The sequence below is a fragment of the Coregonus clupeaformis genome, chromosome 16 (genome assembly GCF_020615455.1).
Source record: "Coregonus clupeaformis isolate EN_2021a chromosome 16, ASM2061545v1, whole genome shotgun sequence".
NCBI lineage: Eukaryota > Metazoa > Chordata > Actinopteri > Salmoniformes > Salmonidae > Coregonus > Coregonus clupeaformis.
In genome coordinates, this window is record NC_059207.1 from 37346612 (window position 1) to 37373145 (window position 26534).

A 26534-nucleotide genomic window follows, 5' to 3' on the forward strand; every position below is an offset into this window, starting at 1 on the left:
ATGCAGGGCCGACAGACAAGTTCCTTACCTTCTCCCTCTTCCACTTGCCTCCTCCATATAATTTTGGATTGAGCAGACATAGCTGAATGTGTGAGAACTCCACCAGTTTTTTTCAAAAATTACGTTTTTTGATCAATTAGTGTATTTGAGTAGAACCATTGTGGGCCTGTTACAATACATCAATCATTACGGATTAGACGAATATCCACTTTGTTAGATGAGATTTGTTGAATGTGTGCCAATCCGGCATCTTTCTTCTATCCACCACGGTCTGCGTTCCATTGACATCTTTACCGCATATACTGTATGTCAACGAAACTGTAGGATTAGTGGCGAATGCATTGAGCACAGTATACTGTTCTAACTACAAGATCTAGATCTAACCTGTGTGCTATGTGAGAGCTGCTACTTGTGTTAAACTTGCCATGTTCTACATCTTGTTTGAGATGTGTTCCCACTTGCCCAACCTCTTGCTTGATAGCACAGTGCTGATGTGGGCAAGTCACATGTCTCAAAGTCAAATAATGACATAAATGGCACAGTCAGAAAATAATGCAAATCATAATCCAATATAGTGGAATGGAAAAGAGTAGCCATTGGCTAAGTTAGGACAGCAGGAGAGACAATAACTGAAATGGAAAGCAAAGTGAAAGATATCCCTCTGTCTGTTCTTTCAGTCACTTATGAATATCTCTTTCTATTGTTTGTACAGCGGGCAACACACCATTCTGATGGGAGCTTAAACAAACAGCATTACAGACCATTTACAGATGCAGTGTCATTGATTATTTATACCCTTATAAAACAGTGGGTTCCCCAGTGGAGTTTGCTTGCCTGGCTAGCTCCGATAAAAGGTTCATGCTAAATCACCAGACCAGGGCCAACAGCACATACAAATACATGAGAGAGTTGAGTGACAAAGTCCTGGGTGTATTTCATAGCTATGTATATCAGTGAATCAAAACATGACAGGGAAGGCAACTCTGGCTTTGTGATACTATTGTTGTCTCTTATTAAACTAATAACTCTTTATATTCACCCTTTACTCTTTATCTATCTGTTCATATGAGTGATTAGGATAATTGACAATGCAATTCCACAGAGAAAGCTGTGAATGGGCTGGATGGAGGATCAGAGAGTTCAGAGAGTGAAGGGATGCCATATGATTTCTAAGATTTCCAAGATGTTAAAGTTACAGCTAGTACAAGCTACAGCTAATGCAACACCTAATGCAACAGCTAACAGCAGTTACAATAGTAAGGCAAAGGAGGATTCTAGCTTTAAGGGAGCGTGCATCAAGCTATGAAAGCAGTACAACCATTAACATTAATCAGATACTTTCTTCAGGGTGAATAATATAACCAAATGTGCTTAACAACAGATAGACTAAAGTTACTGTAGAGAGAGAGCAGATGGTTTGGTCTATCCAGGTTTATGAGTAAGTCAGCTCTTTTTTGAACTTGGTGTTCATAGGTGTCGATGCTACACTGGAGAGCGGGACCTTCTCCTACGAGCCACCTCACCATGGGAATATACGCGCTGAGATATTAATGGCTGCCCTTGTGGAGCAGGCCACCTCAGCAGATTGCCCACCAGGCATCGCAAATGCCACACCCTTCGAAGTCTCAAATCTTAATGGCCACCTACAGTAGATAGCACTGTGGATTAATAGACACAACTGCCCATTGGACTGCTTTTTTACATCTTTGAAAGTGTGAGTGTAAAACTGGCTTCAGAAGTTACTGAATATGAAACTGTGAAATTATATTCACACTAAAGAAAGTCACTGCATGTTGTCTTCTCCTAACAAGACACACTCTCGAAGGCTGTGTATAGAGACAAATTTGTGCATTTCCATTTATATTCCAAAAGTCAGAATGCCAGTCAGATGTCTCATTTGGTTGCAGAGGCCACCAAAATAACATCTTAGATTTAAGAATAGAAGTTAAAATAAAACTGACTGACATCAACGTGAAGTGTGAACATTGTTACGAAACACTTACCAGAGAATAGTAAAGTAGTAAAACAATTCCCTATCGGACACACTTCCCAGAGCAGCAAGAGTGTGAAAGAGAAGACAACATCTTGTGTAATCTATCTTCCTTAAATACTGAAGCTGCAACAAAGTGGATGGAGAAATTATGATAAATGATAAGATATATTTAGTCAATACCTGTAATTCTCTTTCGTCACCTCACTCTGTTTTATTCTCACAAGGGTTGGTTGATATAGAAACAAATTAAAAGCTTATTGAAGGCCATTTTGTGACAAAATTAAAATGGGCATCTGATAGGTAAATATCAATAACTCTATCAAGGAGACAAATCACTAAAGGGGCCTTTTAGCACATTTTGTATCTCATTTACATGTTTAAGAAACCCCATCTAGAAATCACAGCCTGCTCTAGCTCCTGTTTATAAACACAGGGGCATCATTTATATTACTGCCTCATTTGAATATGATGAATACCGCAACGACTTATTTTTTCACAGCAACCAAATAATTGCAGATCTGAAGACTTGGAGACAACTGAATGACTCTATTCATTGTCTCTGTTTTACTTTCCGATAACGGTTTTAGTTGTTAATTAAGACATTTTGGTAACTGGTGATTTAGATACAGAATTGTTTTCCCCATTGATCACACCCACACAGTGTAATGTAACTACACACGCATCAGTGAGCGACTACTAGTATTTGGGATTTTTTTACTTGTTGTTGTCTAACACAGTCACTGTCATTGTGTGGCCATTGGGCAATATGGAGGCACTCTGGGGTGGCAATGAACTTTGTGAGATGTGTTTCGCTGTGAGCCGCCCTCAGGACTGGGGAGATGACAGGAAGACGAGTGAGAGGTTCCATTCGACATAACCAAACATCCCCTTCAAGGCAACCAGAGACATGATAGCATCACACACACACACACACACACATACGCCTCACACACTAGGTAATAAACACAACCATTTATAATGATGCATTTTCTAAGCAAGAGATCCAAGAATGAAACCTATAAACCATGGTGCCAAAATCCAATTCCATACTGTAAGTTCTGTTTGACACTAATGCAGAGTGGAGCGAGGGATAAACAGTGTGCGTCGCAGACTTTGGGCACTGTGCTTTCCATTACTGAAGGGACTACAGCAGCAACAGGAGCGGTAGTGTGAATGGACACTAAACACTCTCTGGGTTTTATCACATGGAGGGAGGCTCGCCAACACCCCATGACTAAATAGATATGAGCAGAGCAAAGGTAAAAGGATGACACTGTCCCCCAAAACAAAAAAGTTTGCAGAGCCGATATCGAACACTGTTGTCGAGGTTACTATTTATCTCATTCCAGCCAAGTTGGCACGCACATCTGGTGCCGGGTACTTAGTGCAATTATTTATGATTTCCTCCAAGATTTAAAAGCTCTTCGCCCTGCCTTGTAATGCAGTAACTGATTGCGCTGCTAATGTAATTAAGGAGAGATTATGATGTCCACGTGGCACACCAGATGGTGGCATTCACAGCGATGGGGGAAGGCACAACTGGCACACCACTGCACAAGGGCAGTGAGGCACAGTCAGTCGGAGCAGGCCAGACTCCCCACCAGAAGGGAGTAAGAGTCTGAGTGTGTGTATGTGTGTGTGTGTAAGTGTGTGTGCATGTTTGTGTGTGTGTATGTTTGTGTGTGTGTCCCCTAAGAGTTGAGTTTGACACCCCTGCATTGGGATGAGAACACAGCAAGTGTGGCTTGAGAAGTGTAGCAGATGTCATGACAATGACATTAGAGTTTAGTCTCCTCCCCAATGGCAACATCATTTAAAAAATGGAGTAACACTGAAGGAAAGTCTACTGGACCCTCTGATGGCATTCATAAACATGTATAATTGGTGGATCTAATTCTTCTTCTAATGTACCTCTCAATAACTACACTGTGAACAACCACATTACTGTTGAGACATTTTAGTGTGCTGGTAAGAGGTACACTTTCAACTAATGCATTTTAGTGCCAAGAAAACAGATGGCGCAAAAAGAGATTTAATCACATTTGGCAAAGCCATCACATTTTGGGAGGAGAGAGAAAACATGGGAGATTTGTCATTCAAGGCAACACAGGGCTATAGTCCAAACTGACCTTTAATTACACACAGAAAATCATAGATATTATATAGCAGACTGCTGCATTGCAATGCTGGATCCTTTGGGTCACTAAGGGTGGGCTTCTTAAAACATGTTATTATAAGCTATTCAGGAGACATGGGAGTTCTTTATGGGCAGACAGAAGAGGGGAAAATGGAATAATATTTGAAATGAGACCTACAGATTTCAACACATCAGCCAGTAATGGGTTCACGCGGTTGATGGGGGCATTGGGGCGCTGTAGATTTCCCAGGTCGAGATAGGGATATTATTACCCTCCGTGGTAAGTTGGTTACAAAGAAATCTCCATCTTTAAAGTCCCCAGACTAGTGTCAGCAAATTAGAAAAAACAGCAGATGACCTTTACACACAAGGAGGAAAACCCTTGCCGTTTGGATCAGCGGTGAAACTATGTCGGTGGTTCACCAAAGCATATATTTTTGATTTTGCCATTTTTTTCACTGATAAATGACTGTTCACTGAGTAGTTTGTCATAATGATTTTGTAATTTTGCAGATTTTGAGAGATAGCTATCAATACTAAATCCCAGCTACTGCAAAAATGCGGACCAAAATGACAGCTTGATATTGTCATCAAATTATATTTAGCATGGACCAGAGTGACAAGAGTGACATAAATAAAGAGCATGAACAAAGGGGCCTGGGTTTTAATGAAGCCCTCCCTCATGCCATCTGTAATGATCTGCATACTTTCTACATCTGCACTGCTCCCCTACAGAATCTGCCATAGCCATCATTCATCCTACCCCACAATCCTCAGCGTGAGATGTGAAGTACATTAAAAACTGTAATAGCTGATGGCTTTCACAGTTAGCATGTTGCTGATATCTTGAGAATTTCACACTGAGAATTGAATCACCTTTTCCATAATTAGACCAATACTTTAACAGGTGCACCTTTTCTCAGCCTGCACATATGTTTTTCTCTGATCCATCTGAGATCTTATTTTATTAACTTAGCCGTGCTGCAAAATCTAGCTGAAGTGAGAATGCCTGTTTCATGGGGGTTGTCAAAACTTCCTGGTGTGAGAAACAACACAAATATAAGGAGAAGGATGTGTGTGTGATAATTGGTGTGATGTATCTAGCACAATCATTTGGATCTCTCTATCAGCATGCATCCTGTAGGTGGGACATAGAGAAACTAGGACACCAGGGTTCACTAGTCTGATCTGGTGTACGTTGTCTGACTTGGCTTCTTAGTGCTGTTGTTTTGCCAATCTGACACAGTCATGCTCAACAATGACTGCCATTACTCTCTCATTGACACACATGTACAGTAGCACTCCGCTCTTATGAGCTATGGGCATTGACTCATTGTCAGTTTGTCATGAATAATGATAAGCATAAGAGGTCTCATTACCTTATTATGTTAATTAAATCTTGTTTAGTTCCTGTGTGCTTGATCTCATTGACCATTATTAACTCAAATGAGATGTTCAGTCTGTAACAGATGCTTTTACCCATATTTCTTGCTCAAAACCACATTGCTCTCTGTACAGTTCTAAACTTGTTCCTAGAAATGACAGGCCCGAATCAATCAGCGTTATGGCTCTGTGTGCACGCCATTACAAGATGCAGATTGATGCATTCTAACGCCACTCAATTGGCTGCAAAATAATTTGTTCCATCCCACTGTGTTCCAGTGGTATGGCTGCTTCAGCTTCTATCGTTACAGTTTCATCGTAGAAAGTGCTTGGGTGGGATTACAGCCTGTTTATTTCTATGCTTGACTTGGCTGAATGGTTTTCGTCATACGAATGGTGAAAAGGGATCAGTGTGGCCATACAAATAAATTAAAACATGTTAACTCTGCCCAAAGCACAAATACATGACAGGAAAACAGGAAATCATTAGGCCTGCACCTTAACAAGAAAATATCAACATATAGCACACACCCAATTATGTGTATTTGATGTAATTATTATCCACAACACAATGGCAAAGAGGAACAGAATTTCAATTTTTACAACAATTCTAGGATACCGTGAGAAGTAAATGCTATTTTGACAGGCTTGTCTACTTAGATAGAATAAAAAACTGTTTTTAGTCATCATCAGATTAGTGCCTGAAATGGGCCATCCCAAGGTTGTTCCATAAGCATGGGACAAGATTAGGCTGTGTGTGATAGGGTTAGATAGGCCTATGGAGATAAGCCTATAACCCACACTGACATGACCATTGCAGGTGGGATTGTGACACCAAACCATACTGTCAACTCACAAGACAAGACATACAAATAAACAAACAAACACTTAATGTATAAATCCAATATGTAGACGAGACTAGACTAGTGAATCAATGACTATGATAGATGCTCACGTGCACTATCAATGGCAAATTGGCATGCAAATCTGAGTTACGCACCAGAGGAAACAAGGTTAACCCATCTCTGGTTGAAGTTAATTATTTCTTAACCATGATAGCATTCCCGGGAGAACATTGACACTGGCTCTGTAGTGGACACACAAATAATCCCATCAAAGGATACACAGCAGGACGACATTTACTAAACAGTTGACCAAGGTAAGACACAAAATATTTACAGGCCTACCTGTCCAGCACAATGCGTCCTCTCTCACCTGTTCCATTTAGCAGCCATTTCTACTTGACATTTCCAGGTGGTCTCATTCTCTGGTAAGAATGCCAGTTGCTGGCTGGTCCATTCCAGAAAGTTGAAGGAGAATCACTGCAACACGTTTTTTAAACTGTAAATTAACATCCATCCAGGTAATCAGGTCATGGCTAGAAGGGATCCAGCTTTTGTTAAATTAACGTCAAAAGTAGATTATTTTGTGTGCATTTTAGCTAACTCTAACCCTTTCCTAACCTTAACCTAATTCTCCTAACCTGCTGAGTAATTTCTCCTAAACTGCAATTAAAAGTCAAATCTGGATCCCTTCTAGCCATGACCAAGGTAATAATTTTACATTTTAGTCATTTAGCAGACGCTCTTTTCCAGAGTAACTGACAATAGTGAGTGCATACATTTCATACTTTTTTTAAATTCTCTGTACTGGTCCCCCCGTGGGAATCAAATCCACAACCCTGGCATTGCAAGCACCATGCTCTACCAACTGAGCCACACAGGACCAATCATGTACTGAAAATGGAATTGAGTTAGTTTTAAATTAAATATGAATGTGGCTCTTTGAGCACATCGGATCGGCTATATGCTGTAGGGCAGGCTTGTCATGGAAATGTTGGCAAAAAATATTTACACATAATTTTTTCAAAATACTGTCAAAACAAAAAAATCACTGAAAGGGTCCACAATCAAAAGTATCTAAAAATCGAGGGAAGTTACTTATAGATGATTTGGACATGAAGCACGAAAATGCCAATATAGTTACAATTGAAATGCTACAAAGTTAGCATTTGAAACAGTGGCCAGGTAAGCAAAACCAAAGCATGGATTGCTGTCATACCTTCTCCATAGGTTGCTTACAGGGTAAGGAAAGCAATATGTAATTTTGTAATTTGGGTGAACTATCCCTTTAACCAGGATATACATCCTTTATGCATTCAAGTAGTCGTAACAGCATTATATTCAATAATTACATGCATAGGCCTAATTCCAAACAAAACTGAAGAGTGGAACACGCACCCCTGTACCCGCAAAATACTGGCACACTTTCACACGCGCTCTAGGACGCACACCTGTTGCACCTGAGCATATGACCGGAAGTATTGTGGAATCCAATGGGTTGCTTTAGCATTATCTAGCCCAGCATGCTGACAAAAAGGGCAGTTTAATTAAAAACAAGCAGTATTTCAATCTTCTAGATTTTTCATTCCAGATAATGGGATAATTAGGAGCACAGCGACATCTTCCATCCCTGGATTGAGGTATTTTTCAAGCCATATCACGCGTTCTTCACCGCGGTGCAAACATTATGGGTGAGAGGAGTTTCTACCTGTAGAGTTCATACCTGCGAACATTTACACTTAAACTTTTTTCTCTGTCTCAAAATCTGCATCAGCCAATTAAAACCATCAACATAGTTGCATGTGATAGAACCCTATATGATTGCTGTTCCCATGAGATAACCTGGCACACTTAGCCCTATGCTAACAAGACCAGCTGGCCACGATTATTTCCTGTTTTCTTTATTATGTATATTGTTTTATTAGTTATATGATTTTGCTATTTATTACTGCACTGTTGGGTAGAGCTTGCAAGTTAAGCATTTCACTGTATTTGTGCATGTGACAATAAACCCTGAACTTGAACTTGGCCATCAGAGGGATATTTAAACCTCCAAAGGTTTACTTTTGTTCTGCTTGGTCTGTAACAAGTGTAGTGTCCCAATATTGCATGATGCATCCTTGACTAGGCTACAAGCTGCTAACGTTAGGCAAAATTCAAAAGGCACATTTTCGCATATATGACAAAATCCCACATCTTTGCTTATCCATTTCACACACATCCATGTGCATTTACAAAAAATAAATAAAGGTGGTTTATATACAAGGTTTAAGTTTATCGTACGTCATTTTAAAAAAGTAGAAGAGACTAATGGTATTGTCAAAAAGCTGTCATGTACCTCTATTACCATCATACACCACTAGTAAGGAGGTTAACTCTAAATCTTCGGGGTACAGTAACCGTGGGTTCGAGGGCCCCTCGCGTGAAGATTTTTTTGTTAAGGAAAAAAACTGTTCACTGCTGGTCCTCGATGCTAGATTCAAATAAGGCATATGAGACGAAGTGGATGATTATAATAATGCATATAAAACGTTGTACATGTAAGTGTAGCCTACACGTCTATGTAATATAGCCTATATTGTAGCGACAATTATTTATGTAGCAGTAGCCTATGTGTCGGTCTGCAAGAGTGACTTCCATTTGCAACACACTAACAAAATAAATGTAATTCTACATTTCAACTGAAAAAACTGTATCTCTCCTGGGATTCGAATTTGCCACAAACTGCAAAAATTACCAGGAGCCAGGCTAGCTAAACTGTGTGCTATTCTTCCAGTTGAAGTGTTGCACCTGTTTTAATCATATTTGATAGCAGATCGTGCCATTTGACTTCTGTTAAGGACACTTTCGTGAAAAAGTGTTCAATCATGGCCAACTACGTCAACATTTGTAATTGGCTGATGCAGAATTTGTTACAGGACATAATCATGGCCAGCTGGTCAGGTTAGCACAGAGCTAAGTGTGCAGGTTATCTCATGGGAACAGCTAACATATAGAGTTCTGTCACATGCAACTACTCCAACAATTTGAATTGGCTGATGCAGATTTTGAGACTGAGAAACGTTTTCTAATGTTAGCAAGTATGGACCCATAGGGTTCAGATGTAGTTACTACTGAATCTCAGGCTGACACATTACGGCTAGCCCTAGCCCTAAACTGTCTGCATCACACAAGTGCAGCATGTGAAAATCTGATGGGATGCATTTGCTCTATTGTTCCACATTTTTGTTGGTGGCACACTCTTTGATGGTGTGTACATCTTACAGAGTGTGGCTTAATGGCAGTTTGCCTCCAACCACTAAGATGCAGTTAGGAATAGCTAGATTGATTAGTGCACAAATTAACGCAAGAAAGAGATCATTCTCCCTCCCTAAACTAATTTGCTGTCCTGGATCTTTCATTAATAAGTCCATCCAACTAACATTTCTAAAAGAAATGGCTATTGCTGTAGTAAATCTACCAAATTCAATAAACTTAATTACAATAAATTCAGTAAACATTTAGATTGAATGCAGTAACTGTGTCACTTACCCCACTAGGATGCTTTAAACATAATTTAATAAAATGGCAAAGGAACCTCTGCAAAGCCACTTAACCTTGTAAAAGCCTTGCATACACATTAAGCTAAAGCTTATTTGCACAGGAATAGATAACAATTGATCTGGATTTCCTTGCAAATATTTGATCACTCCATCTAAGTTGTTATTGGGTGACTTCACTGGGTCGCCTCTAATAGCTTTTTGTCACTGGTCTCACTTGTCATTCGATGCAAAGCTCGGAGGCCACTTTTTCTTTTGGATCCCAAGAAGCCGGCAGAAGTCAATACTGGGGGATACTAATCTTTCTGGCCAAGAGAAACCTCTTTATGGGTTTAGTCATGATGTAGTATGCTTTATTCCAAACGAGCGGTGATTAGAAATATATGAGCTGTGCTGTAGCTCAAAATCTTCTGTCCAGCAAGGCCATTGTCAAGTCTGCCCTACAGCACTAGACCACATGCAGCACTACAGGAAAAATCAGCATAATAAGAGAGAGCAAAGTGTTTTTTAAATACTTTAGTTCAATACAAGAAACAAATATTGTTGACTCTGAAGCTAAGATTTTAGACCGCTTCTCTCAGATGTTCATCTGTGTTGCACAGCTGTTTTGTGAGAGAGTGAGGGTACTACAGTATTACCTCTATAACTAGTATCCCAGTAAGGCCTTGAAGTTAACTGTGCCGTCTTTCCAGAGGTCCAGTATAATGCCTGAGGTACAGGAGACCATGACTGAGGCCCTGCCAGAGCTGACCACAGAGCCCATCACTGGAGTTGTTGTGGTGTGTGCCGAAGCAAGGAACCTGCTGGATACTATGTTGTGAGTAACTTCTCCTTGCTTTTTCATCATTCACTCTTTTAGATTGAGGATACATTATGAAGCATATTATTTAATAATAGCAATAGCTTATCATGTAATATAAATACATTTTATTGCATTTCGCTCAGCATTTTCCAATTACTTTGACTTCAACCTCATTTGTAGGCAAATAAATTATGTTTACACATATGCATATGTTGTGAAGTAGATACAGTATGATTTGGTAAATTCGATACTTTCTGTAATCAGCGTTTGATCAAAACAGTGTTCTCAATAACGTTGTTGTGTTGTTATGGATTCTACGATTTTGTTTTTGGAGGGTAGCCATGAAGCACTTGGACATGCGGTTGGCTAACACTTTTGAGTAGTGTTGTGTTTTTTGTGAGACAAATTGAATAACTAATTAATGCAGTTTACTTTGATGATGGAGATGATTACTGTAGGCCTATTTGTTGCCATTAGTCCTTCAGCCTTGCCAAAGGCTATGGTTTAACAACCCTTGGTGGATGCCCCCAACAGTTCTGGCACTGTGTCCCCATGTTTGTTTAACACTCTCAGTGAAGAGGGGTTGCCGGCTGTTTGGCACCCCGCAAGTTTGAACAATCTGGTTGTGAGAGAGAGGAAAGTAGGACAGTGATATCACTGGCCCATGGGAACCATGTTTGTGTTTTTGAAAGAGTGAGAAGTGAGAGCTAGTGAGAGAGAGAGAGAGAGAGAGAGAGAGAGAGAGAGAGAGAGAGAGAGAGAGAGAGAGAGAGAGAGAGAGAGAGAGAGAGAGAGAGAGAGAGAGAGAGAGAGAGAGAGAGAGAGAGAGAGAGAGGAAGATGTTTTGTGAATGTAGCAAAGCACAAAGCAAACACAGTGATATAGCCTGAAGTGGGCTCAAGGGCAGATCTCTATTCCTTTTCTTTCTCTACCCTCTACCCTCTCTCTTTTATTTTTCCTTCCTCTCATTCCCTTCTCTCTCTTCCTGCCCCAACCCACACAGCCCAACAGTTGTAATCTCTGGTGGATGATGGTGGGTTGGCATTGTGACGATGCTTTGCCTACTGGCATTGGGACTGCATGCCACATGGTAGTGAACGAGAATGAGAACGCCCAGACTTCCTGCTTGGTTTCTTCAGTAGGATAGATCCCTCTGTTGTTACTGAAGGGAATGGAGATGTTGCTCCACTTTCAAATCAAATCAAATCAAATGTTATTGGCCACATGCGCCGAATACAACAGGTGCAGACATTACAGTGAAATGCTTACTTACAGCCCTTAACCAACAGTGCATTTATTTTTAATAAAAAAGTAAAATAAAACAACAACAAAAAAGTGTTGAGAAAAAAAGAGCAGAAGTAAAATAAAATAACAGTAGGGAGGCTATATATACAGGGGGTACCGGTGCAGAGTCAATGTGCGGGGGCACCGAGCTAGTTGAGGTAGTTGAAGTAATATGTACATGTGGGTAGAGTTAAAGTGACTATGCATAAATAATTAACAGAGTAGCAGCAGCGTAAAAAGATGGGGTGGGGGGGCAGTGCAAATAGTCCGGGTAGCCATGATTAGCTGTTCAGGAGTCTTATGGCTTGGGGGTAGAAGCTGTTGAGAAGTCTTTTGGACCTAGACTTGGCACTCCGGTACCGCTTGCCGTGCGGTAACAGAGAGAACAGTCTATGACTAGGGTGGCTGGAGTCTTTGACAATTTTGAGGGCCTTCCTCTGACACCGCCTGGTATAGAGGTCCTGGATGGCAGGAAGCTTGGCCCCAGTGTTGTACTGGGCCGTACGCACTATCCTCTGTAGTGCCTATGCGGTCGGAGGCCAAGCAGTTGCCATACCAGGCGGTGATGCAACCAGTCAGGATGCTCTCGATGGTGCAGCTGTAGAATTTTTTGAGGATCTGAGGACCCATGCCGAATCTTTTTAGTCTCCTGAGGGGGAATAGGCTTTGTCGTGCCCTCTTCACGACTGTCTTGGTGTGTTTGGACCATGATAGTTCATTGGTGATGTGGACACCATGGAACTTGAAGCTCTCAACCTGTTCCACTACAGCCCCGTCGATGAGAATGGGGGCGTGCTCAGTCCTCTTTTTTTTCCCTGTAGTCCACAATCATCTCCTTTGTCTTGGTCACGTTGAGGGAGAGGTTGTTATCCTGGCACCACACGGCCAGGTCTCTGACCTCCTCCCTATATGCTGTCTCATCGTTGTCGGTGATCAGGCCTACCACTGTTGTGTCGTCGGCAAACTTAATGATGGTGTTGGAGTCGTGCCTGGCCATGCAGTCATGGGTGAACAGGGAGTACAGGAGGGGACTGACCACGCACCCCTGAGGGGCCCCGTGTTGAGGATCAGTGTGGCAGATGTGTTGTTACCTACCCTTAACACCTGGGGGCGGCCCGTCAGGAAGTCCAGGATCCAGTTGCAGAGGGAGGTGTTTAGTCCCAGGATCCTTAGCTTAGTGATGAGCTTTGAGGGCACTATTGTGTTGAATGCTGAGCTGTAGTCAATGAATAGCATTCTCACGTAGGTGTTCCTCTTGTCCAGGTGGGAAAGGGCAGTGTGGAGTGCAATAGAGATTGCATCATCTGTGGATCTGTTGGGGCGGTATGCAAATTGGAGTGGGTCTAGGGTTTCTGGGATAATGGTGTTTATGTGAGCCATGACCAGCCTTTCAAAGCACTTCATGGCTACAGACGTCAGTGCTACGGGTCGGTAGTCATCTAGGCAGGTTATCTTAGTGTCCTTGGGCACGGGGACTATGATGGTCTGCTTGAAACATGTTGGTATTACAGACTCAGTCAGGGACATGTTGAAAATGTCAGTGAAGACACTTGCCAGTTAGTCAGCACATGCTCGGAGTACACGTCCTGGTAATCCGTCTGGCCCTGCGGCCTTGTGAATGTTGACCTGCTTAAAAGTCTTACTCACATCGGCTACGGAGAGCGTGATCACATAGTCATCCGGAACAGCTGGTGCTCTCATGCAGTCTGGTAGTCTGGTTAAGTCAATGGTAAGTTGTGTTCTTCTACTGTTCATGTTATAGGCTAGACCTTCTTTGGTTGCTCCTTTTCTGAATTCCTCTTCAACGATGACTGCTTTTGAGAAATACATTTTATGCCGTAGTAGATCAATGAGCTGATTAACTATTTTGCTCTCCATTACAGTGCACTCACATTTCTGAACTTGAACAGGTTGTTCCTACACAAGAGAGCAGGCCCAGATCAAACACTGTTCCACAGGGATCAGGAGCTTTGCTCAAGCTGCAGCCGCCGCCCTACATCAAACACCTTAAGCAGGCACTGACACTGACACAGACACTTAGGGCCGCAAAGGGAAGCTGTGTGTCATTCAAATTTGCCTGAGCATATAACATACTACCCTCATGAGCACATTAACATAAGTTTATTTGAAGGAGTGTGGTGTTAGCCTGAGATCTGAGCCCCCTGTAATTGGCTAGGACCTCCGCTGAATCGGTTTACTAACCTCTGATGACTCTGAATCTTGTGTCCATTTTGTACTGTAGAAGCAGGGTTGGGTAGGTTACCTTCCAAATGTCATCCGTTACAGTAACTAGCTTCCTGTCCGAAACTGTAATCAGTAACGTAACTTTTGGAATACCCAAACTCAGTAACGTAATCTGATTACTTTCAGTTACTTTTGGATTGCTTTACCCTTAAGAGGCATTAAAATAAGACAAAAAGGATCCATCAAACTCATTTGGTGTGTCATCATAGTGGTCTCTGACTTGTCAGACTCAATCACGTGGAACAAACTTAAGCTTGCGCCTATTTTCAATGCTGAAATTAATGTAGTTGAGAAAACAGAAAGGTGTCATTTGTTTTTACCCAAACAAAAGTAATCCAATAAGTAATCATTTAGTTTTCCAGAAGTATCTGTAATCTGATTACAATATTTTTGCTGGTAACGTAACTGATTACACTTACAGATTTGTTTTGGTAATCAGATCACATGTAACCGATTACATGTAATCAGTTACGTTACATGTAATCAGTTACTTCTCAACCATGTGTAGAATAATTATCATCAGCAGTTTATTTGTGATCTCTCTGACTGGGAGACATGTGTGCTTCACCTACAGTGCATTCGGAAAGTATTCAGACCCCTTGCCTTTTTCCACATTTTGAAACGTTACAGCCTTATTCTAAAATTGATTAAATAAATGTTTTTCCTTATCAATCTACACACAATACCCCATAATGACGAAGTGAAAACAGGTTTTTAGAATTTTTTGCACATTTATTAAAAGTAAAAAACAGAAATACCTTATTTACATAAGTATTCAGACCCTTTGCTTTGAGACTTGAAATTTAGCTCAGGTGCATCCTGTTTCCATTGATCATCCTTGAAATGTTTCTACAACTTTATTGGAGTACACCTGTGGTAAATTCAATTGATTGGACATGATTTGGAAAGGCACACACCTGTCTATTTAAGGTCCCACAGTTGACAGTGCAAGTCAGAGCAAAAACTAAGCCATGAGATTGAAGTAATTGTCCGTAGAGCTCCGAGACAGGATTGTGTTGAGGCACAAGACTCTTACTAGAGCTGGCAGCCCGGGGGAGAAGGGGGAGAAGGGCCTTGGTCAGGGAGGTGACCAAGAACCCGATGGTCACTCGGAGAGAGTTCCAGAGTTCCTCTGTGGAGATGGGAGAACCTTACAGAAGGACAACCATCTCTGCAGCACTCCACCAATCAGGTATTTATGGTAGAGTGGCCATACAAAAGCCACTCCTCAGTAAAAGGCAAAATAGCCCGCTTGGAGTCTGCCAAAAGGCACCTAAAGGACTCTCAGACCATTAGAAACAAGATTCTCTGGTCTGATGAAACCAAGATTGAACTCTTTGGCCTGAATGCCAAGCGTCATGTCTGGAGGAAACCTGGCACCATCCCTACAGAGAAGCATGGTGGTAGCAGCATCATGCTGTTGGGATGTTTTTCAGCGGCAGGGACTGAGAGACTAGTCAGGATCAAGGGAAAGATGAACAGAGCAAAGTACAGAGAGATCCTTGATGAAAATCTGCTCCAGAGCACTCAGGACCTCAGACTGGGGCGGAGGTTCAACTTCCAACAGGAAAACGACCCTAAGCACAAAGCCAAGACAACACAGGAGTGACATCGGGACAAGTCTCTAAATGTCCTTGAGTGGCCCAGCCAGAGCCCGGACTTGAACCCGATCTAACATCTCTGGAGAGACCTGAAAATAGCTGTGCAGCGACACTCCCCATCCAACCTGACCGAGCTTGAGAGGATCTGCAGAGAACAATGGGAGAAACTCCCCAAATACAGGCGTGCCAAGCTTGTAGCGTCATACCCAAGAAGACTCGATGCTGTAATCGCTGCCAAAGGCGCTTCAACAAAGTACTGAGTAAAGGGTCTGAATACTTATGTAAATGTGATATTTACGTTTTTCTACAATCCTGTTTTTGCTTTGTCATTACGGGGTATTGTGTGTAGATTGATGAGGGAAAAAAACAATTAAATCAATTTTAGAATAAGGCTGTAACGTAACAAAATGTGGAAAAAGTCTATATCTGATAAATTTTTGTTTGGTATGGCTCTAATGACATTTTGGTTTCAATGGTAGCAGTTGCCTTTCATAGCCTTTTCCCAGTTAAAGTCCCAAGAGGCTCCCTATTGTAGGTGCTCGCCCTCAATATTAACTCAGGGACGTTCTCTGTCTTTTGAGATCTGTTAGGAATTACCAGTACTCACAATAGATTTAACTATTTCATAGCAGTTTTTCAATTTCGTTTGTGCAGATTTTTGGAATTGGAAGTTGAATCAGCACACTTTTATATGTGTACATGACATCAAAATGACAAGATCAGAGTTCAAAGATTGATTACTACCGTGATTCTTCTGTTCTTCTTCAGACTTTTCGTGCAGTGGAAACACTCCCAGCAATGAGCCCTGTTGGATGATGGGAGCCACATAACAGTAGATAGTAGAAAGAAAATAGAGAGCAAGTGCATCCAAACTTTCCCCCTGCAGCTCTGTGGTTGGTGTTTCAAATTCTAGGCGCATCACCCCCTGCTGCCGGAGCTGTGGCAGGATGACACCTGAGGTGCCGCCTCCTGTAGGAGCGCTGTGCCATCTTACTCCCCTGCTTGACTTTGGGTTTCACACAGCCAGCCCTTTGTTTACACTGACAGGATGCGCTGGCTACTGACCTGGAAAAAGTGGCCAAGACGGGTTGTCTTGTAAGTAGGTGGGGGCTTCTGGTGATGTATGGGCTTCTCATGGGACCTTTCACTGCGCCTGCTGGAGATGCCTGCACACCCTCTCTCTTTTTCTCTCTTTCCCCCTCTCACTTTCCCCCTCTCTCTCTTTCTCTCAGCCCCTCTCTCATCCCATCTAGTCACTGGTGGTTTTGCATGAGTCTCTCCCTGCCATGTTTTCCACAGCCAATCACCAGGGTCATTCATCATTATTGTCAGGGTGGTAATGTGTGTGGGTGGGTGCAGAGATCCAGGACTTCTTTGTTTGAATGAACCTCATTAAATTGACTCTTCTTTGTGAAGGATCCTCTCAGAGAATAAGTCTGGCAGTCATTTTGGTGATTTACCGACGATGGCCAATGTAACATGACGTTTCAGCCAAGCTTGTTTGCTGGTAGCTATGGAGAAGTGTCTGACTCAATCATGTGAGGGTCGTTTTGGCTTCATCATTCTTCAGTTCATGCACACTAGGTGTGCTGCCTACACTGTCTTAATAGCCTTTTCTAACGTGTGCCTGGGCTCTTGTGCATTATGTTGCCATATCCAAATACACAATACCCTGTAAATACTCAAATCTCCCCATCCCCATCAGGATCTTTTAGCAGCACAATGAAGTTTGGTCTTCCTTATTAGAGACTATCTTTGTCAGGTTGTCTTTAATTAATCAGCCCCATCCCAAGGGATGATATTTTTAGCCACCTGTTTGGAGGCTAAGGCTCCTTCTTTACCCACACAGGGCACTAATGAGATGGAGCGGTAGCACAGGCAACCGTTAATTAAGTATGCAAGAGAAGAGGCTAAAAGCAACACGCTCACACAGTACATACATTAACTTTATCCCACCACATGCATGTTCTTCTCTCCTTGTTGATTTTTTTGGGTCGTTTTTTCACGTAGGTCACATAAACAACAGATGGCTCTGACGTCGACCTGTGGAAGGACAGCTTATTCAAATCCAAGGTCGCCCGCTACTTCTGTTTCACCAGAGATAATGTAAATGTAAACTTCTCCCTTTCCCTATGCATCATGCAGTAACACCTCATCCCTAACACCTTTGCCCTCTCTAGCGTTCTCCTGTGGAGATCTTTGATCATTGAAACTCCAATAATGGACCATGAATTTTAAAAGTCTGGTATTTGAAATGAATGCAAATCCCAATCTGAATTTTGGATTATATGATTGCATTTTATTCTTGATGTGTGATACCTTGGTGGGCTCCCAGGATTATATTGTTGATGTTCTTGCGTCCTCCAGAGAGGGAGATGTATGATTATTCATAGTATTAGAATGAGCTTGTATTTAAACTATTTCAATTTATTTAATTAACCTTGTCCCTGTACAGAATGTGGATACCTTCCAGTTATTCTTCAAAGATGATGCACACATTTTAAAAAATGACATTTTGAATATTTATAAGAAATGAAACTTCTAAATCCCAGTTCAATAGAGTTGGAAATGGGGCACCTGTTTAAAATAACAGTCATAACTCTGTGAATTGAGCTCTCTTTGAATGTTCTCTACATATCAACTGTTAGGCACGTTTTCACATTTTTTTTGTACATATAAAAAACATTTGAGAATAGAGAACAGTGATGTTCCTGCTATAAAGCCTAAAGTTACCATGAAATATAAATATAGTATTGTAGTGGGCACAGAGTGTTGCATAGTTGTCATCAATACATATGCTCCAACATTCACACTTCCTTTGCTTTTCCTGTGGCTCAGTTGCCTATTTAATTGAAGAAAACGTAACAGTGCATAACCATATGCTACCTATGCTAAGTATACTATTGTTTTTTAAACTTAAACATGGAGAATTTGCACAAATTTAGCTAAATATGTGACATGGGTTTACTCCATTCATCAGACTGACCAAGTAATGGTCCTACATGAACCAAGTGATGATTTAGATGGGCCCTATACAGTACATGAACATTCTTCAGTCCAAAAGACTGATGGTATGTAAACAGGATTGTAATGATTCGACATCCACTTCAACCTTTGTTCCTTTCCACAGTTTCTGTCAGTGTCTTCATTTACAGCCTTGTGGTTAGAGTTTATCAGCTGAATGAATGCCACATTGTACAGTCCTCTACTTTTATTTGATAAAACTATGATTTTACCTCATTGGTATACATAACAGCATTTTTACCTGCAATAAATTATTTCTGTGTGTTCACTTTGACATATTCTCGTGACAAATCAATAATTTATGGTTGGATACTACGACTAATTCTGAAAATAGTTCCTCCATTAGAATCCTTGTGAGTGTGTAGACACCTGTAGATGGAGCTCAGTCTGGTCCACAGTTTAGTTTGTATCACACAAATAGCTTTGCCCTCATTCCTGTGTGTTATCTTAAAATGTGTGTCGGTGCTGTTTTAAAGACTTTGACACAAATAAAACATGACAGAGCCATCAACAAAGGCTATTTTGTCTGCCAGTCAATGTAGCCCTCTCTGTAATTGTCATTGACAAAAACAGATTCTGCAAAATGAACCACTGAATTATGTGGAGGGAAGTAAACAGTTTGAGATTCATCATACTCTAGGTTGGATGTAGATGGCCCTTTTGTCAGGTCCTGATGGGAAAAATCTATCTTGCAAAAACCACTACAAAAACAAGGTTTCATGCATAGTAATAACATTCATCCATATTCCACCCTAAGTCAGAATAAAAACGATGAATAAAAAATATATCTAATGGTAATGACTGCTGGGCAAAAGGAGCAGTGGAATCCAGACTTTCGGACGCATCAAGTCACGGCTCGGTCGCCACACTCTCCAATGCCGCTGTGTATTATTGCAATTTATTACAGGGAAAGATTTCAATATAATGACAGGAGACTGGGAGGAGTCATGCTTGAAAATGACAAATAAATGGTCCCTGATTGTTTTTAACCAGTCCCATTCTGATGAACAGGCAATCCTGCCTGCCTCGCACACTGTTCCTCTCACCGAGGGTTGAGAATGATTGCAAGTTCACAGATGCATTCTAATTTTTTAAAGTAGCTATTTTGGAGTAATTACTTCCACCATCGTGTCAACTCCTCTCTTTAGAGACTTCCCAAGCTTTTAGGAAATCGTTGATTCAATTGTCTTTGTAATTTATTTTCAGACCCTTACAAAAACGGTATAACCCTTACCCCCCTCACTACTTTTGGAATGAGATATGTTTCTTACTATCTATTACATGTGAAATGTGCGAACAGTAAGTGGATATGTAATTTTGAATGTTTTCCTGTAAAGCCAGTCATCAGATGTGCTCGTTGACTTGAGGTTGATCGATTTGAAGGACACTCTAAAAAAGGGCTTTATACCCATTCAAGAAACAGTGGACACCAGTAAGTAAGCAGTTTCCCCTAAACCACAGCTTTGCTTGAGATGGTGAATGTTTTATGGATGCAGGTTAGCTTTATTTACGATAGTCTGTGGGAATAAAATAAATATTTTGCCCTGGAGGTACAAGTGAAGAGAATCATGAGTCATTGTTTATCTCAGTTGGAGCTGTGCTTTTCTTTATGAGGGGCTTATTTATTTATGTATTTATTTGGGGAGAGGACGAGTGGATGGGGTTATCTAATATTAATGAAATGCATTCCCCAATGCTTTAGTGGTCTTTGAGTGCTATGTATTCCCCCCTCACTATCCAGGCCTTGAAAATGTAATAATATTTTGGTGTGGGGAGTGAGAACAGCTTGTTTATTATTTTTATTACCATTGCATTTACACTGCAATTTCTATCCCTGGTTGGAAATAAATGGGTGAGGCACAGAAGTAATATGGACAAGCATGGCTATGTTTTCTAGCTGGAATAAAGAACAGAAATATTATATATTGTTGGGCTATGGTTTAATGTAATGTTTTATTACTTCATGTGAATCCATGTTTAATGTATACAACTAACATTATGTATGACATTTTATCCTCCATATCGAGTACAAAACCACATTTATATAAGCTAGCAATATACTGTGGCTGCTGTAGGAGTTAGCATTTGTCTTTCATTTTCGAAACAAAGATGTTAAACGATCATCATCATTGATTTTTGTCAGTGCTTACAGTGTATTCTCTGCGTTTATATTTCATATCATTCTACCACGCATAGCTGTGACAAAGAATTGAATTTGGCCTCTAGTTCATGATCCCTAATATGGTCTGTCTCCCTTATTGCTTGTCAGAGGAGCCTGCCTTGAGGAAGAGGAGGCTGTGCGTAAAGCTCGGCCTACGCGTAGCCACAAAAACTGCTGTGTGTGACATCCAGATCCAGGGGAAGTCCGAGCACACCCCTGCACACTACACTTGTATCGGGTACTTGGACAGACCTACGGAAGGCAGAAGGAATATTGTTTTTATTGTCGTACTTTCTCCCTGACACCCATAGCATTGTATTTGTTTGGAAATGCAGTACCATGGCAAGATTCTCAGTAGGCTTTCATTGATTTCACATAATCTCCAATGAGCAGGATTCCTATTTTCCTTCTCAAAACGAACTTTGCCTGCAGCCTGCTAGAGGCACCTGCCTGGACATGAACAGTGCACAGCCTGCAAGTAGTAACTCTTCTGCTCTGATCATCCTCATTTCTGACATTGTTCATCAATCATATACAGTGCCTTCGGAAAGTATTCAGACCCTTTGACTGTTTTCACATTTTGTTACGTTACAGCTTTATTCAAAAATAATAATAATATCCTTTGTCAATCTACACGCAACACCCGATAATGACAAAGCAAAAACAGGTTTTTAGAAATGTTTGCTAATTTATATTTTAAAAAACAGAAATATCACATTTCCATAAGTATTCAGACCCTTTACCCAGTACTTTGTTGACGCACCTTTGGCAGCGAATACAGCATCAAGTCTTCTTGGGTATGACGCTACAAGCTTGGCACACCTGTATTTGGAGAGTTTCTCCCATTCTATAATATACCATTTAGCAGACGCTTTTATCCAAAGCGACTTACAGTCATGCGTGCATACATTTTTTGTGTACGGGTCGTCCCGGGGATCAAACCAACTACCTTGGCGTTACAAGCGCCGTGCTCTACCAGCTGAGCTACAGCTTCCGTCTGGCCACTCTACCATTCTTCTCTGCAGATCCTCTCAATCTCTGTCAGGTTGGATGGGGAGCATCGCTGAACAGCTATTTTCAGGTCTCTCCAGAGATGTTTGATCGGGTTCAAGTCCAGGCTCTGGCTGGGCCACTCAAGGACATTCAGAGACTTGTCCCGAAGCCACTCCTGCGTTGTCTTGGCTTTGTGCTTAGGGTCGTTTTCCTGTTGGAAGGTGAACCTTCGCCCCAGTCTGAGGTCCTGAGTGCTCTGGAGTAGGTTTTCATCAAGGATCTCTCTGTACTTTGCTCCGTTTATCTTTCCCTCGATCCTGACTAGTCTCTCAGTCCCTGCCGCTGAAAAACATCCCCATAGCTTGATGCTGCTACCACCATGCTTCACCGTAGGGATGATGCCAGGTTTCCTCCAGACGTGTCACTTGGCATTCAGGCCAAATAATTCAATCTTGATTTTATCAGACCAGAGAATCTTGTTTCTCATGGTCTGAGAGTCTTTAGGTGCCTTTTGGCAAACTCCAAGTGGGCAGTCATGTGCCTTTTACTGAGGAGTGGCTTCCGTCTGGCCACTCTACCATAAAGGCCAGATTGGTGGAGTGCTGCAGAGATGGTTGTCCTTCTAGAAGGTTCTCCCTTCTCCACAGAGGAACTCTAGAGTTCTGTCAGAGTGACCATCGGGTTCTTGGTCACCTCCCTGACCAAGGCCCTTCTCCCTTCCCCAGATCTGTGTCTCGACACAATTCTGTCTCGGAGCTCTACAGACAATTCCTTCAACCTCATGGCTTGGTTTTTGCTCTGACATGCGCTGTCAACTGTGGGACCTTATATAGACAGGTGTTTGCCTTTCCAAATCATGTCCAATCAATAGAATTTACCACAGGTGGACTCCAATCAACATCTCAAGGATGATCAATGGAAACAGGATGCACCTGAGCTCAATTTTCAGAGTCTCATAGCAAAGGGTCTGAATACTTATGTAAATAAGGTACTTCTGTTTTTTACTTTTAATAAATTTGCAAACATTTCTACAAACCTGTTTTCACTTTGTCATTATGGGGTATTGTGTTTAGATTGCTGAGGATTTGTATTTATTTAATCCACTTTAGAATAAGTCTGTAACGTAACAAAATGTGGAAGAAATCAAGGGTTCTGAATACTTTCCGAAGGCACTTTATGTGCTGTACTCTCATTAGTTATTTTATTGGTGGCAGGTAGCTTAGTGGGTAAAAGCGTTGTGCCAGTAACCGAAAGGTCACTGGTTCTAATCCCCGAGCCTACTAGGTGAAAAATCTGTCGATGTGCCCTTGAGCAAGGCACTTAACCCTAATTGCTCCTGTAAGTCGCTCTGGATAAGAGCGTCTGCTAAATGACTTTGAATTTGGAGTCTTTTCTCTAGTTCATTGTGCTGATGTTGCTTATGAAATTAGGGGTACTTTTACATCTGAGTGGTGCGTGACTTTTGTTTCTACAGAGAGCTAAACAATTTGGGGATTTGGTACCGAATGAGGAAAGTCCATCCATCCACAGAAAGCTATGACTCAATGTCCAACACAACAAGGTACATACCAAGTTCATAATCATACTGTTATGACCAAATGAGCATTAACACCCTCTGTCTCAACTTGTAGTTGAAAAGGCCATGCCATTGTGTTGTTGTTTAGAGTATTTGGAAACGTTTGAGTCCCGTTTTAAGATGTACACGTGTTTACCTTTTGGTAAATCTGTGATCCATTAGTCAGTCAATGCCTCTTGAGTGATGGGATCTATTACACACAAGTGATTGACACTTGTTCATACTCATACAGTACATGACCTCATGGCTGTGCCTGGTCTGAGAAAGCAGTGAGGGAGTACTGAAGCGAAAGGGAACCCAGACAGGATCCCCTGAATGGGAGCATGAGTTCAACAAGGGCTAAACTCCTGCTATTTGTGCTGTCCCAAGAGGGAGAGCTTGTTCGCTCTCTGACTGTGGTAGCAGGAGTGCTGTTGTACTGTGCAGACAAAGGGGAAGAAACATAGCCTAGAGAGGCAGAGACAGCTGCAGAGGAAGGGAAGAGAGCGGCAGGCAGTGCAGAGAGCTCCACCATGCCATGCTGTTGCCGTACCATACCCCCATCCTCAGCTACTCTGTCTTCCCCTGCCTGGGGCCCACAGAGAAGGAGCAGGCCTTTGTACTGCAGCCAAATCCAACAGCTCAATTAGGTTGCCAGCTTGAAGTGCTTTGTCCTGGCATGTTAGAGGCTCGATGTAGAGTGCAGTGTGAAAACCAACCACTTCACAGCAGAGGTCAGACTGAGGGAGTGGTATTCAGAGGTGAGACACTGTTCATATGGCTACTCGGTGTGATAACAGAAAGTATCTAGTTTCAAAGGCAAGGTTTAAAGTGAGCAAACTATGGTTTGACAGAAGAGACCCAAAAACTAGAGTTGTGTGAATCACAAATATTTGGGGAGCAGATAGTTAATGTCTTGAAACGATCTAGAAAGCCTAGGCCGTATACCCACTCAACTGTTACCAGTAATCCTTAGCTCTTTTGAAGCAGACTTTCAAGTTGCTGAGGAGTTGGGGGTAAGAATAAATTGCACCTCGAAGCAACACACTTACACACCCCCTCCTGATGCCTGCTGCGATCACACACTCCTGTTTTTGTATTAACATTAAAATTCATTCCACAGTGTGAGAGCCTTGCTTTTAGTGCATTTCCATCAACATTGCACAAAAACACAGGAGCAAGAAGGTGGGCTGAAGAAGAAGCTCCCACTAGCCAAAGTAGACAATGCCATTTTATAAAGTCTATTTTGCTGTTCTCGTCTTGTTCGGCTGCTCCAGAGCCCTCATTATAGACAGATAAACAACTAACACTGAAAATGTGCACCCTTTCATTATACTGACCATCTTGTGCTACCATGCATTGCAATATGTGTTTATGAGGCATATAGGCTATGTTTGATTCAATTCAGTCAGTAACTGCTACCAAAATAAGTATTTCCATGTTTTCGAACTACTGCAGCAGTTAGTATGGTATCTGTCATTTCTGAAAACTTGGTTGCATCACTTGACCACTTTCCTTATCCATGTTCAGCATATGAGAATTCCCTCCTATGACCTACGCTGCCTTGGGGCTATCTATGACAGCTTTATGGCCTTTTAGGAATGGCACCTTAAATGTACAGTAAGTGCCTTTCACAGTCAGTGGAAAATATGTTTTAAATGCAGTCAATATTGTGTAAATATTTTATGACCCTTGTAAATTTGAATGCTGGTGATTCCTTACATTTAAAGCTGTCAGCATCTAGGTTAAAGTTACCTAGGCCTTGTTTTGAATAACCTACGCCTGTAGCTAAACTGAAGAGCGATGTTGTTACAGATGTAGAATCTTAATTTGAGCCAGTTTGCTACAGCAGGAAAATAATCCTGCAGCAAAAGGAAATGTGAATTATTATGTGGATTATAATTTATGGATATTTTCGTAGGGGTTGATACCTTTTTTGTAAGGGAAAAGCAAGTCTGAAATTTCAAAGTGGAAATTATAAACTTTAGAAGCCTTTTTAAACCTCAAACACTTAGGAAAGTCCTCGTGCAACAGGATGATCAAATTAAGATCCTACATCAGTATGTACTTGTACCTTTTTCTGATCAACTTTGTCTGGAACATCCTAACTTGCTGCCATGTCCCATTTAATTCATTTATTTGGCCTGATGTCAACCACTTCAGCTCTCTTTCCATCTTGAGAAGGGCCAGTCGGCCAGTTCCTGTCCCCTTATGTGGAAAAGCTGTGACGTCCGGTCAGGCTTTTAATGCATCCACTACAGCTGCCCCCTCTCCTCTCCTCTCCTCTTTTCCAACGCTGCCATTTGTTCTCCTGATAAAACTGTCATTGCTGAGGCTGATATCTGACCTCTAGACAGACTGGTGGCATAAATTAGCCTTGTGCTAATATTGTCATGTCTTTTTCCCCCCCACAGAATCAAGGTTTTTGGCATTTCTCTTAGAATAATAGCCTGGACACTTTTTAAATCAAATGGCCTAGCGATAAAAATGTTGAGGCCAAGCATCTTTTCCACACTGTAACTGGACCATATTTTTATGATTTCGGTTTTCAAAACTGTTATTCAGGTCAGGCACTATAATTGAAAGAAAAAAAAGTCTCAATCTCAATGCCAGGGTTGGCATGCATTCACTCTCCTCTAACTTTTATAATGTCCTTTCCTCTGCCTTTGACACTTTCCAAAGTGTTCCAGCTGTGTGTTGGCATTGTACCTGTCACCATTCCTCGCTGCCTAACCAACACTCTCCCTGTACCTGACTCTTGAGGGAGGCCATCATTGTCTGTGAGTGTGCTGTTTTGACAGAGCTCCCAGCCGTAATGTCACCGTCACACTTCTTGAAAGCACTCTTTTTCTTTACTTTGTGGAATCCTAAAAAAGTTGCAAATGTATCTCAAAATCAAGCAAATGGATGCAGAACTGTGCCACAAACGATAGAATCATCAAGTGAGATCTGATGCTCAGTGTGCTCAGAGATTCC

At 41.5% G+C, this 26534-nt stretch overlaps 1 pseudogene; it reads left to right on the forward strand.

Moving 5' to 3' along the window:
- The first annotated feature begins 10598 nt into the window (after window positions 1-10598).
- LOC121583966 overlaps window positions 10599-26534 on the forward strand; it is a 53491-nt pseudogene continuing 37555 nt past the window's right edge.